The 14654-nt window shown below is 43.0% G+C and overlaps 1 protein-coding gene and 2 long non-coding RNA genes across 3 annotated transcripts in view; all 3 read right to left on the bottom strand.

The window, feature by feature from the left end:
* MAST4 (microtubule associated serine/threonine kinase family member 4) overlaps window positions 1-14654 on the bottom strand; it is a 532524-nt gene that overhangs the window by 385252 nt on the left and 132618 nt on the right.
* LOC118499235 lies at window positions 2916-5877 on the bottom strand. Its single transcript, XR_004901761.1, has 2 exons — window positions 5115-5877; window positions 2916-4918 (listed from the first exon to the last, which is right to left on the bottom strand). It is a non-coding gene; the product is annotated as an uncharacterized LOC118499235 (long non-coding RNA).
* LOC118499236 lies at window positions 6907-11945 on the bottom strand. The gene is made up of 2 exons (XR_004901762.1): window positions 8778-11945; window positions 6907-8529 (listed from the first exon to the last, which is right to left on the bottom strand). It is a non-coding gene; the product is annotated as an uncharacterized LOC118499236 (long non-coding RNA).

Raw genomic sequence — 14654 nt, 5'->3', positions numbered from 1 at the left:
AAACTACTACACCCATATTATTATCCAAGCAACCACGCTCCAGCAGGCGCGACTTCCGCTGGACGCTGTGTGTGTCTTTCTATGCACCTTGATTCTCCCCAAAATAAAGAATATTGCTCCATGGAAAATCAACAGATCACTTCTTTAGTTGTTCACAAAATTCACAGGCTTTTGGTGCTCACACACAGACATAGGGGAGCGAAAGAAATTTCTAAGCACAGTAGCCCATAATGGAAATCAATACACCCCTATATCACTTTATAGCCTTTAAAAGAAAACCTGTCACAAGAATGAGAGAAACCAAAGCCACTTCAAGAAACGACTTTCTACAAAAGAATCCCCTGTGCCACAACACTTACTTCAAGATGTCCTGCTTTTATTTTTTTAAAAAACTTTCATACTTGAATAAGACTGTATCTTCTAAAATGTTCACCTTCAAGTAAGCATATATGCATATATATATATGTGTGTATCTAGATAGTTACTAAGGACAGAACTATTCATGTGTGTATATGTGTATATATGTGTGTATGTGTATATATATATACATATATATATCCAGATAGTTATTAAGAAATAAAAAGAAATACAAGTGATATTCATAGAAAGTTGAATGCCCACAGAAAAGGGTCACTTTGTAGAAATGTAAAAACAGAAGAGAGTTGGGTAGCAGTGCCCAAGGCCAGGCATTTTTAGGGATGTCTGACTGTATATATTGTTTTGTTTTCATGGTAGAGAGATGGTCATCTGGTTATATTCTGTTTGAGTTTTTTTTAGGTTAATACTATCCTGGATATATTTATTGGAGGAAGAAATTCAGGAATAACATCACCCACTTGTCTGTCTGTGCACTGCAGCACATTCAAATCCATGGCACAAAAGAAACTTGACCCTGAGTAACTCCTCCCAAGCTAGTTCAGATGGAACAGACCTGATTGGATCAGCTATGACAAGATGTCAACTCTCCCTCGAGCTCAATTGAAACAGCTGGATTCCAAGCCTTTGTCAGTAAGTACAATCTCAAATTCATTGCCAGTCAGTACTTTGCTGAGAGGTCTTCAGAGAACTAGCAGTGTGGCTACTGCAGGATCAGGCCAGATCACTAGGCCAGAGAGACTGTACTTGTGGAAGGTATTTGTTGAGGCTGCTGTTCATTACACGAGCATCCTACTGAAGAGTGTCCTACTGAAGAGCATCCAAGAAGGAATTTCTCTCTGGTCTTACACATCTCGCCCCTAACCCTTATGGTCAATGGAAGGTAACAAGGGAACCCTGGACAGTGACATAACAGCCACTAGAAAGAATAGATCCCAGTCAGTGGTCCATCCAAATGTGGTTGGGTCACTACACAATGGGGGGTCCTTTTTGCCTCCTTCTTGGCTCCATTTCATGTCCTTGCCCCTATTTATTTATGTATTTATTTATTTATTTATTTATTTCTACTTTGTCAATATTTTTTATTTTAGAAAATTTCAGAAGAAAATTTGTAACAACAGATAAGTTGTAAGAGTAGTATGAGGAACACCTATGTTCCCTTTACCAAAGCCGAATTGTTAGCCTTTGCCATGCTGATTTGGCGCGCTCCCTCTCCCCCTCTCCCCCTCTCCCCCTCTCCCCCTCTCCCCCTCTCCCCTCCCTCTCTCTCTCTCTCTCTCTCTCTCTCTCTCTCTCTCTCTCTCTCTCTCGTTCTTTTTCCAGCCTTGGTCCCAAACGCACAGTTAGATGCCGACATTATGGATCTTCACCCCTGAACACTGCAGCATGCCTCTTCTGAGAACAAGCATATCCTCTTAAATTATCTCACCCTGCATCCTATGTGCCCTTGTAAGGTGTCTCAACTCTTTTATCCAGGTAAAGTATAAATACTAGGGAAATATAAAACTATATCATGTACATTTAGTATTAAAAATTTGCTCTTTTGCATTAAAAAGTAAACTTGCAGCCACAAGATGGCACTGTGCTATAGACATTCAGCAAAATGCTCCCTGTCAGCTAGAGTCCCGTGAAAGCACCAAGAACCGCTCGGAGCAACCAAGCACATCAGGGTCCACTCCACTCAGTTATTTTCTCTTAATTACTAGTAGCAGCTGCATAAAATACAAATATTTATCGTCTAAGGTTCCTACACTTCCGCTACTTATTTTTCACCTGAAGTTAAAATTTTCAGCTTGCAGAATTACATTTAATTACTCTAGGGAAGACTGTTATATCACAAATTAACAGAGGTGGAAAAACCATCAGAGAAAAAAAAAAGATAATTCCTAACTAGAAATTCTGAGCCTTCCTTACATATTTCTAACAAAACCATAAAAATATTAAACAAAGGAAGTCAAGGACAAAGTGTATAAAAATAAAACAGAGAATCTCTTTTCTCGCACATGCATAGCCTCAAACTATTAATACGCCAGAGTTTTTCATCAGAATCACAATCCCAAGAGGGAAGTATTATTTTTGATCCGGAGAAACCGAGGCGGTGAACTGCGTGGGCTGCCAATGCTCCAAACGCAGTAGTAAGCGGAAAAAACTATGTGCACAGTGCAAAGTTCCGGGCCCCCCCTTCCTTCGTCACATCGAGCCACACCCCCTCTGGGGCTCTCTGGAATAGATCATTTCTCCAAACTGGCTGTGTTGTCGCCAGCTCTACTGTTCTTTCTACAATTAGTCAAAGCTTCTCAAAATGGCATGCTGCAGCCCTGAAATTTATTTTTTTATTTTTTGTCCTGAGTCAAACACTCATGATCCCTTTAAAAACATTTCATCACACCTTAGAGTTTATGGTAGACATCAAACATATTGCTTTGGACACCGCCCTGTAAATGATTTCAGTTTAATCTTTTTGACCTTTTCCCAAATCCCAAAGTCTTTGCGTTCACAAGGAGCTCAACTAAAGACAGAGGCTGTCTTTAAAATTTCACTCATGTTCAAGGGCATCTAAGCCTGAGCTGGTCATTCTTGCTTCAAACACTTCTAATTTCCCTCTCTAAGCAGAGACAGTGGACTCCTACAGAGCCAGACTGACTCCCAGGTCACACACTTACCTAGCACACGGGGAGCTGCAAAGTATCCCGGAGTGAAACACATTCTCCAGAAATGTGCCCTCACTTCATTCCCCAAGAGCCAATATTGATTTGTGGTGGGCTAGATTTTCTCATAACTTCCTACGTTAGTTTCCTGCAGTTCCAAGAGCCACAAAACCATTTGAAGAGACATATTATTAAATTTAGAAGTCAGACAGAGAAGGACCTAACCTACCACTTACATGTGAGTGACACACAGTCACTCTTGCTAGCCGTTTGTCACAGGAAACATAAGAGCATCCGAGAGAGCAAAAGCTGCATGGCCACTGCAAGTCTAATGCAGACTCGGGAGAAGTTCCTACAGTTATCAGTCCTAGAGGCATGCTAATCACCAAAACTCAGTGTCGATATTTTCCACAACTATCATCTCCATCCATTGTCTTCTATTTAACAAACTATCAGGCTGAGAATAACAGGAGAATCCTCTATGACCTGCCATGGCTTCCGCCCTCCGTGAGGATAAATGAAAAGCAAAGGTAAATCGTTCATGAGACTGGGCCTGACTTTGTTCAGCGTCTCCGCCATCACCACCACCACTATCTCCAAAAAGGAACCGTGATTTCCTTGTCTACGGTTATGCCCCCTGGTGACACTATCCCTCTCTTCCTGAAAAGTCATAGTGTGATCTTCAATGATCATTGAGCTTGCAGCCTTCTTAACTGACAGCTTTCTCCAACCTCATCTCTGCATGCTTTTATGCCCAAGCACATGAGTTCTCTAATTTATAGTTTCCAAATATTAACAGTAATGATATAAACAGTAAGAGATTTTTACTTTTATTTTCAATTTTTTTCAATTACAGTTAACTGTCAATATTATTCTGTATGAGTTTCTGGTGTACAGCACAGTCATTAGACACTCACATATTTTACCCAGTGTTCCATCCCCCTGATACTTCCAGTGCCCACCTGGCACCATGCACAGCTATTACAGTATCATTGACTATGCTCCCTATGCTGCCCCTTCCATGCCCGGGGCTGTTTTGTGACTACCAATCTGCACTCCATCCCGTCACCTTTTTCACCCAGGCCCAGGCTTTTCCAATTTTAACTAATGCCATCTCCTTTATTCTAGCTACTCACATCACAGACCTTATGGTTCTTGTAAACATCTCTTCTTACTTCCATATCCAGCCAGCAAACCCTCTAACTCCATCTCGGGAATATATCCGGAATCCCATCACTTCACCATCTCTGTTGCTGCCTGCCATCAGGGTCTCTGATGTCCGCCCAGCAGACCTCTCTGCCTCTGTCCTCCCTCGTCCTCGTCTCAGCGCAGCAGCCAGCGCCCTCCCGACTCACAGGCAGGTGCTCCAAACCCTCTGCAGGAGTCCTCCAGGGCTCCCCTTTACCCGGAGCAAAATCCAAAGTCTTGACAATGTTCTGCAAGGCCCTCAACCCCCACCTCTCTGACCCCCACTACTCTACTCAGTCTTCTGTGGTCTATCACCAGATGGCCCGGGCATCTTTCCACCCGGACCTCTCCACCGATCATTTCCTTGGCCTGATGTTAGCGAGCTACTGTGCACCCTCCATCCTCCATGTCTCCATAACAATGTGGTTCTTTCAGGGGGCCTTCTCGAGTGCCCCCACACAGAACAGCACACCTACTGCTTTATTCCCTTCTCCATTTTTCTTCAAAGCACCTACCGCACACAATATGTTAGATCTTTTATATTTGTTCATTATCCTCCTTCTTCTGCTAGAATGCACGTTACATGAAATAAGGTACTAGTCTGTTTTGTCCACACCTCCATTTGTCCACTGCTCTAAATAAAAGGCATCCTGTAAATACTTGTTGAAAGAAAAAATAAACTGCAAAGCTCTGGTATTTAGTTAAAACTACAACAACAGCCCTGGCTGGCATAGCTCGGTGGATTGAGCGCGGGCTGCGAACCAAAGCATTGCAGGTTCAATTCCCAGTCAGGGCACATGCCTGGGTTGCAGGCCACAGCCCCCAGCAGCCACATATTGATGTTTCTCTCTTTCTCCCATCCTTCCCTCTCTAAAAATAAATAAATAAAATTCTTTAAAAAACTACAACAACAGATAAATAAGGAACATGAAGCATAAGGGTTTTTATTGTTGGGAAATTCAGAATAAAATTGTATTAAATGTTACTTAAGGTGAAAAGGCCAAAGTGAAATCTATAGCATCTTGACAAAATTGAACACTTCATTATAAAAAAAGACCCTTAGGTTATAGTAAATGATGCCTTCTCAAAGAATCTTTTCTATATACAAACTATTATGCTAATTTTTGAACACTGCAACCTTTGAAGGTGATTCCTAAATAATGAATTATTCGACCTTTTAACTATCTACCAACTAGTCACTTGTGTCTATCAATCCAAGCCTTTCCACCCCCATTTCTCCTTTCTGCAATGCCTCTCTCATTCCCACGGTGTGGCACATGCATTTTAAAGACCCATTCAGAATGCATGTGCCCTAAGGCCAAAGTTCATTAGTTCAAAGGGATCACCGATGTCATCTGCATACACAATGAGGGCTCACCAGTGAAGTCCTTTTTATGCATAAAATAAGGGAAAGAGAAAGACTGATGAGTAACACAGGGTTATAAAGATAGTTTTCAGTTATTCTGTTTCTTGATATTAAATATCCTAAGAAACCATAGATATGAAAATATAAGAATAATTATCAAACGGCATAGACAATGCTTGTAATTTTAATGAACCGCTCCATTGCCTCTGTCCAAAATGGAGTCAAAGTGGCAATCTGAAATGACTATTTTAAAACTGGATTATATTTACTTCTAAATGAAAGCCTATAAACAATACTTTAAAATTTGACAGGTCATACCATATGATGTCACCTTTAACAGGAACCTAATCAACAAAACAAACAAACAAGCAAAACATAACCAAAGACACTGAAATAGAGAACAGGCTGACAGGGAAAAGGGAGGGAATTTCAGGGGGAAAGGGGAAGGGTTTGCAGGAACAAGTGCAAAGGACATCTGGACAAAAACTGGGGGGGGGGGTGGAAATGGGAGGGAGGTGGGGAGGGCTGGGGGTGGTGGGCTGGGATGGCAGTGTCTTGAAAACTGTACTTGAACAACAATTAAAATTAAATAAATAAATAAATAAATAAATAAAATAAAATTCTATACATAGCCCCCCCCCCAAAAAAAAATTTGATAGGACAGCATATAATTAAGAAAGGCATTATCAGACTCATACTGACTCCTCGGTTGTTAGGGATGCCAAAACTTACTATCCTAATTAAGACATATAACTATTTCTTTCTATGTCTATTTCCACAAAATGTTAGTAATAATACTACCTATCTCCTGAGGTTGCTGAAAAGATGAAAGGAATTCATATACAGGGTCTGGCAGAAGTAGTGCTTGCTGGAGTGTGGTTGGTAGGGTAATAATATGGGTGTAATAATTTATAGTTTTAATTTGAACATTTCACCTAAAATGTCATATGATATGCTTGAAGTGTGATGTCTGTTATGTTACAGAATTACATGCTTATGATTTTTTAATAAAAGATTTTGTAATATAAAAGGGTATTATTCGTACTGGACCCTGTATGTAAAGCACTTAAAACAGTGTGTAGAATACAGTAAGCACATCATAAATGTTATCTGTGGTGATTATTAACATCGTGTATATAAAGCACTTAAAACAGTGTGTAGAATACAGTAAGCACACAATAAATGTTAGCTTGGTGATTATTAACATCCCTGTAGAGGAAGTCACCTCATTCACAAACATCTCTGCATGTGCAATTTATCATAAATAGTTTGCAAGAAAATTAAACTGATTACGGTTTTACGGAGTTGTTGTTTTTTCCCTCAGGGCTTAAATGAGAATGTGGTTTGAACTGCTTTAAAATTATTTCAGTCTGTAACTCTCCTGCCAAGTTCAAGAGTATGAACTCTGGGGCTTGATCAGACATTGCTGGGAGGTATTAGTGGGAGTGAGACAGAGCAGCAGAGAGGTGAGGAGTCCACTCTGAATGTGAATTGTCAGGGACAGAATCCCAGGGCCGTGCCTCGGGCAAGCCACTGAACTCCTCCCTGAAGTGCAGACCTCAGAGAAGGTGGGGATGCAGAGGGATGATGCAGAGAAGGGGCTCGACACAGCGTTCAGCACATGCAAGCACTCAGTAACTATTAATATTGGTGATAACTATCACCATAGCTCAGCTCAAGTCTTCCCTGCTCAGCCTTAATTGACAGTTATCAAGCTCACCGCTACCCAAAGAACATGCAACTTCCCTCCCTGCAGCACCCTAAAACCTAACTATTGATTGAGTCAGACACTGGGAAGCTACAATCCTGCACCACATTATCCTGGGGCCCACTTAATTGATTTTGCCGACATTCATTTTAGATTATGCCACCCAGAATGCATGCTTCCATTTAATGATACTCTAAGAAATAGCCCCGGAAAACTTGCACTATGTCTGTATACATATAAGGAAAGGCCTATATTAAACAGTATCTTCCTTGACAAGACTCATCTCTTTATAAAAATATTTATTAAGCAACTGCCAGGTTTTCCTCTGGGCACATTAAATGAACAAAATATACAAAAACCCCTGCCCATCAGGAGCTTCATTCTCAGGCAGACAGAAACCTGGAGAAAATGCCATCAGTTGTCCACATTAGAAATAGATGTGCTTCTGCTGAGTAACAATATATTTCGTCCTGAGAACCCCAAACACCACTAAACAAATCCTGTTTCTCCAGGGCAGCCACGAGCAATCATGGGGAAATGCCTACAGTCAGTGCATCACCAGCAAGAGTGGCGCGTCCAGTCTCCATCAAGACTTCATGGATCTGGTTGCTCCACCCACCGCACTCTGGTGTCACCTTACCCTCTGCTATAAACTGAGTGTTTGTACCCCCACCCCCAAATTCATGTGTTGAACCTTAACCCCAAAAGTGATGGTATTTGGAGATAGGGCCTTTGGGAGGTGATTAGTTCACGAGGGTGGAGCCCTCATGAAGGGAGTTAGTGCCCTCCTAAAAGAGACCCCGGAGAGCTCCCTGTGCCTTCCACCATCCTCCACGTGAGGACGCAGCTGGAAGATGGCTGTCCCTGAGCGAGGAAGCAAGCCCTCACCAGATACTGGATTTTCCAGTGTCCTGATCGTGGATTCCAGCCTCCAGAACTATGAATAAAAAACATCTGTTGTTTATAAGCCACCCAGTCTGTGGTAGGCTGCTACAGTAGCTCAAACTAAGACACTATCTGCACAACTGGCGGTGATTTCGTCACTCAGAGGATATCTGGCAATGTCTGACACCATCTTCAGTTGTCACAACAGCAGTGACGGGGGATACTGCTCATATCTAGTGGCCAGAGACCACGGATGCTCCCAAGCAATGTACAACACACAGGGCAGCCCCGTCAACAAAGAATTATCTGTTACAAAATGTTGTCGGTGCCACTGTTAAGAAACTGCTCTAAGGCCCTGGCTGGCGTAGCTCAGTGGATTGAGCACGGGCTGGGAACCAAAGTGTCCCAGGTTCGATTCCCAGCCAGGGTACATTCCTGGGTTGCAGGCCATAACCCCCAGCAACCGCACATTGATGTTTCTCTCTCTCTCTCCCTCTCTCTCTCTCTCTCTCTCTCTCTCTCTCTCTCTCCCCCTTCCTTCTCTAAAAAAAATAAATAAAATCTTTAAAAAAAATTATCTGTTTAAAAAAAAAAGAAACTGCTCTACACTTAGCTCTACACTTACTTTTATTTTGTTTATCTTCACCTATTTTTAAGTTACTCATCTTGCTGAGTTGTCTGTTATTATAGGTTACCCTAAAACCTTTTGAGAACAAGAAGGGGGACAGAGGAAGAGCACAGATAGAATCTCAGCAAAAAATATTCATGTCAACAAAATTCATTAAGCAAATAATTTCCTGAGCCACAGAATTTACTCAACCTATTAACAGTTTATCCCAATTCACTCTCTCAATGAATCCATGATTTCAAAAATGATACATCAACAGAATGTTTTTAAACTAGATATACTAGATGCCAATTCACATTCCATCTTCAGTTTTATAATTAATTCTTTGAATCACAGACTTCAATTAGCAATATAAAAATGTTTCAACAACATCCTAATGTACATTATTAAATCAACTACAATGGCATCCACCTACACAGGGCTGCATCTCTAGTTCCATTTCTTAAGAGAATTGATTTTCTTTCTTCCCTTGCCTGAGAAATATGTAAATTAGCACTTTGATAACACTATCTCACTTTTGTCTGTCAACCCAACTGCAAGAAAGTCAATTCCTTTGCTTACAAATATCTTTACACACATGCGTGCGCACACACATGCGCACACACACACACACCCCACCCGCGGTACCATCACAGTTCCAAGGACAAAGCACTGCACAGCAGGCATCTAATTGTTGCTGTGATGTTTACATTAAGCGATAAGTTCAATAGTCCACAGATATGAAAAAAAACAGAGCTAATATTTTATCACAGATTTTAAAACATTCTATTACATGTTTTCAAAACATAGTGCTTCTCAAAGTTCTGTTTAGAAACAATGACACTGGGGAAAGCTCAGAGACTCTACGGATTTGACTTTGCATACCTATCACCTGTGCTCCTATCACTTTAATATTCCAGATGTGTCCCTGACCTTTATTCAGGGATCTAATCTATGCCTGCAGTTGTTTACTTATGTGAAGTCATCAAATTCCCCTGGTACCATCATGTCCCCATCAGTGACATACGTAAACATTCTGACCGTGATTAACAAACCGGGAAGAGAATCCTCATCAGTCATTGTCCTTCCATTTAAGGTCAGAGGGGAAAACGAGTCCGCATCCCCCTCTGGCAGAGAGTATACCCCCAGTTAGGCAGTGTTACTCCCATTTCACCAGTGAGGAAACAGATTCAGGAAGACGAACCCCTCCAAGTTAGCAGTTCCATAGGAGGTACAAAAGGAATCAAGCCCCAGATTCCTAACTCCAGAGCACTCATTCCTTCCACTGTTCCAAACTGTCTCCTACAACCGGACTCCCAGAAAGTGCACGAAGCCACACAAAGTTAACCTTAATTTCCTCTTCCATCCCAGTCTGGGGAGATGTCCCAGAGAAGACTGGATCTTAGACCCTGGTGTCAACCAATCAAATGGTCCATTTCAGTCCTAACTGACAGCCTATGCAGTTTCCAGGGCTTGTACAGCTGAACTCTTTACATCGTACCTATAGAATCACAAAATATTAGCGGTGGAAAAGACCTAAAAAAAATCACCCATAGACTGAGGCCTTCCCCAAAACAGCAAATCAGTCACATGAACGGCCCACATCTACAAAGACCCCAGGTGCATAACTCCAGATGAGGAGCCAAATTCCAGACCCACAATCTGCTGCCTGTCACACCTGTCTCCTCACTCACTCTGCTTTCTGCAATGCCACTGATATCCATGCTCCATTACAATACACTTGTAAATTTTTCTATTTCTTATTCATATATGCCTTCAATTCAGAGTTGTTTCATGAAAAAAAATGTAGCCAGATGTCTACTGTGGACTAGACAGTGTGTTAAGGGCTGCAGATAAGAGAACAGAATAGATACAGTCATCACCCTCAGGGCATTTCTACGTGAGTGTGGGAGACAGACACAAAATCGCAACCGTGAAATAACACGGCAAAAGCAGGGACAGAGTTAGGTTCGAGGACTACAGTGGCTTCGAGCAGGGTGGTGGTCCAGCACCTACTTAATGTCTTTTCTCTACTGGGTCAGCTGAGCAGTGCCGCATTAATGCCTGACCTGTCAAAGGGGCTGACTCACATTTACTCACGTAGATTATGGTCTTCTCAGGAACCCAGAAGCCACTCCAGAAAGGGGTGCAGAGCGGTATGTAAATACTTGCTGATTCTCCTTCTGCCTTGGGGCTTTGCCAACTCACCCACCCTGTCTTAAGATGTAAGAGAGAGTTGGACCACACAGCATGACCAGGCCTCAGTGACCCTAACTGTCCACCCCCCTCCGGGCACCAACTCTCTTGGCAGGGCCAGGAGCTCCTGGAGAAGTGCAGGGCTCCCCATCCCACGTCCTGCCGGGAATGGAGGCGGCACAGAAGGGGAATGCAGTGGTCTGAGGCAGGGTTTGAGGCTGGGATTGAATTCAGCCACTTATCAGCCATATAAAGGGGAGAAATTATACTTTCATCCATAAAATAAGGACAATTATACTCTCAGCACAGAATTTTTGTGAGTTAAGTTAAATGATCAACAGAAAGCTCCTAGCAAGAGAAGGCACTTAAATGTTTATTCTCCTCCCCTTCTCTACCCTTCCTTAGCCCAGCTCGTTCTATCAGAACTATGAAAGAAAATATTCAAGGGCTGGGAACTCTTTTCAATAACATCCATGGAAGCTAAAAATACACTTCATATACAAGGTTCTGGGAAAAACTTCAAAATGCACTCTGCTTATAAAATACTGCTTAAGCTCCTTAACTGGACAAACATATAAATTAATATTCATTTCATGATTTTACATTAAGAGGAAAAATGAGCTGTTTGAGCAAGGTTCCCGTGGGTAGCAGGAACAAAGTGAACTCTGACCCAAGAGGCAAAATAAATGATCTTAAGAAAAGCATTCCTAAGAACCATGAGTCACGAGTTCTCGGCAGCTTAAGGGCCTCACCTGGTTAAAACGAAAATAATTTAGAAGAACAGGAAAAACAATCACTGAGAAATTGGCAAACAGTAAGAGAATTAAAGGAGGGCTCTGGAGATGGGGGCGGGGGCTGGAGTGCAGGGCCCTGCAGGCTATTTTTATCAGCCCAACTTCTTAAAGGGGAAAAAATCACCAGAGAATGTGAAGGCGATGGAGAAGAAAGAGGGGGAAAGGACTGAGGGGTGGGGGGAGGGGAAGAAGAGGTGAGAGTGAGGGGCCAAGAGCGGGCAAGGAAGCGAGAGCCCGGCCTGGCCCCTGCCCCGTGTCCCTCACCTCTCCATGGTGAGCTGTGGTCCACCATAGAGCCTAAGACTCATCTTCTCTCTCAGCAAGAACAATAAATAATACATAAATCGTAAGTGTGTTATGAAATAATTATAAATAAATATATTCCACAAAATACATAAATTCCAAGACTGGAAGTCAGTAGCTCCCTGGCTCAGCCCTAAAGCCATCTTCCTCCTGGATTTCTACCTGACCAGGCTCCCACCATCATGTCCCCCACTTCCCTGGGCCACGCCCTCTGCATCTTCATTGCTAGTTGCCCTGACCTGTAGCCCCACAACTGGAGGTCTGGGGTCTGACTTAAGCGCAGGGTCTTGCACTGACTCTGCCTCTGAAATTCAGCCTAGTGAGCACCAGGTCCCCAGATGGCGCTGGGCCTCTGTGCGACCCGCCTGCCCAGTGAACGGCCACACCTCTGCCCTGCCTCTGCCAGCAGTCACACCCTGGGCTCAGGGCTGCCAGGTGTCTGACCTTTTGGCATCTCTGGGCCACACTGGAAGAAGAAGAGTTTTCTTGGGCCACACAGTAAATACATTGCAACACACAATCACAAAAAAATCTGATAATGTTTTAAGGAAATTTATGATTTTGTGTTGGGTCACATTCATAGCTAGCCTAGGACATATGCAACCCACAGGCCACAGGTTGGACACCCCTGTGGGTAACAGTGCTAATATCCCAGCTTTCCTTTGTCCAGTTCACACCATCCCAGGGCTGAATCCAAAGTCATCATCCACCACTGGGCTCCTAGTCCCCAACAGTCTGGCCAAGTCTAACCTGTCAGGCCCCCAGGAGAACATGAACTATAGAAACATGGAAAGGAGAAAATGACACAGAAACACTTATAAGAGGAAGGAGGAAGGAGGTGGGAAATGCAATGAGGAAGACAGAAGAAAAAAGAGAAAGGAGAGCAGTGAATAGCTTGGTCAATTCTGCAGAAAAATGAACCATCTTCTTTTCTTCAAATTCTACTACTCAGTTCAAGGTCACATGAGTAACTTAATCACTCTGATCGCTGATTACACTGTCATCTAATGATTACACTGTAATGATTGGCTGACCAAACATTACAAGAACCTCCTCAGTTTTGTTTTAAAGATTTTATTTATTTTTAGAGATAGGGTAAGGAAGAGAGAAAGAGAGGGAGAGAAGCATTGATGTGTGAGAGGAACATCAATCAATTGCCTCTTGTATACCCCCAACCAGGGACAGGCCCACAACCCAGGCATAATGGTCAGGGCTCCTTCCATGTTATTATCTACTCCTCAGGAAAAGATGTGGCTCCAAATAAGAGCTCTCTGCTCTGACACCCTTGTTTGGCAGGAAGAAAACCTTTCTCTAGGTTATAGGACTGAAGGGCAAATCAAGATGTTCCCAGACATCTGAAATAGACTCTGGCAGATGAAACCAGAAAGCAAAATTACAGTCAGCATCTGACCCAGTTCCGGCTCCCACGCCCAAGGACTTCATTTTCCCATTCTTGCCTGAGACTTACTGGTGGAAGGGGCTGTGTGCTGAAAACATTGACTCTAAAGGCTGAAATCAAGAGATGCACTAAGTCAGGAAAAGTTTCAAGTTCGAGCTTGAAATCTGCTGGAGAACAGAGCATGATGTGGGTACAACAGTCTTGCTTTCAATAAAGCTACGGCTCTCATATATAAAAGGCCGAACTTCCAGGTAGGTAACTCTCCATTTGGAGATTTGTTTTCTATATGGGGTTATTTTAAACAATGAATTCTGCTGACATGTAAGTGTTTATTTAAAGTTTAACAAAAAGCAGTTCACAACATGAAAGCATAACTTTCATTTTCAAGGCCATGCCCACTGGACTGGTCTGGCTGGTGAGGCACACGATCCCCCAACCAACTGTATCACCATGTTCACTGGAAGCCAGATGCCTCCCCATCAGAGCTATAGATTTTCTTTGTCCTCTAATTCTGCATATTCCTCCGGTGGTTATCACTGCCTCGACTGCTCAGAGGCCCCATTCCCACCCAGATCAAACTACCACAGCCTCTAAAGGTCCATTCCTGACCTTTACCACTTATTGATATTCCTGAGATCGCAAACTACAGCCCTTGTGCTAAATAAAATTTTACTGGACTGCAGCCATGTTCATCCATTTACATACTGTCCACGTTCTGCCCACACAGTTGTTCTGCCTGCACAGCTGAGCACTTCTCACAGAGACCACACGGCCCGCAAAGCCTAATATATGCACTATCTGGCCCTTTCCTGAACAAGTCTGCCAGTGCCTGATATCTTCAGTAAATTCACTGAGCATCTACTATGTGCCAAGCACTATGAAGACAGCAGTGATCAAGCAAAACCCTTTTCTTCACTGGTAATAAATGCTGCAAAGCAGCAGCTGTAGGATATAGGACAGAGAATGAGGGCCACTCTACTACATGGGTGGTCAGAGGTCATCTCTGTGAAAGGGGACCAATTGAGCAGAGACCTGAAGAGAGAGAGAGAGCTGTACAGGGGGAAAGGCTTCCAGGAAAAGCAAGCAAGGTGGCCAGGCGATGTCTCCTTTCCCCAGGGTGTCAGTCCACCAGCCCCTCTCGCAGCACGGCCCTAAGTGTTTATCTCATTTACTCCTTCAAACAAT

The sequence above is a fragment of the Phyllostomus discolor genome, chromosome 3 (assembly GCF_004126475.2).
Source record: "Phyllostomus discolor isolate MPI-MPIP mPhyDis1 chromosome 3, mPhyDis1.pri.v3, whole genome shotgun sequence".
Lineage (NCBI taxonomy): Eukaryota > Metazoa > Chordata > Mammalia > Chiroptera > Phyllostomidae > Phyllostomus > Phyllostomus discolor.
The sequence above is the reverse complement of the archived record's forward strand: the minus strand, read 5'-3'. Positions and strand labels throughout refer to the sequence as shown.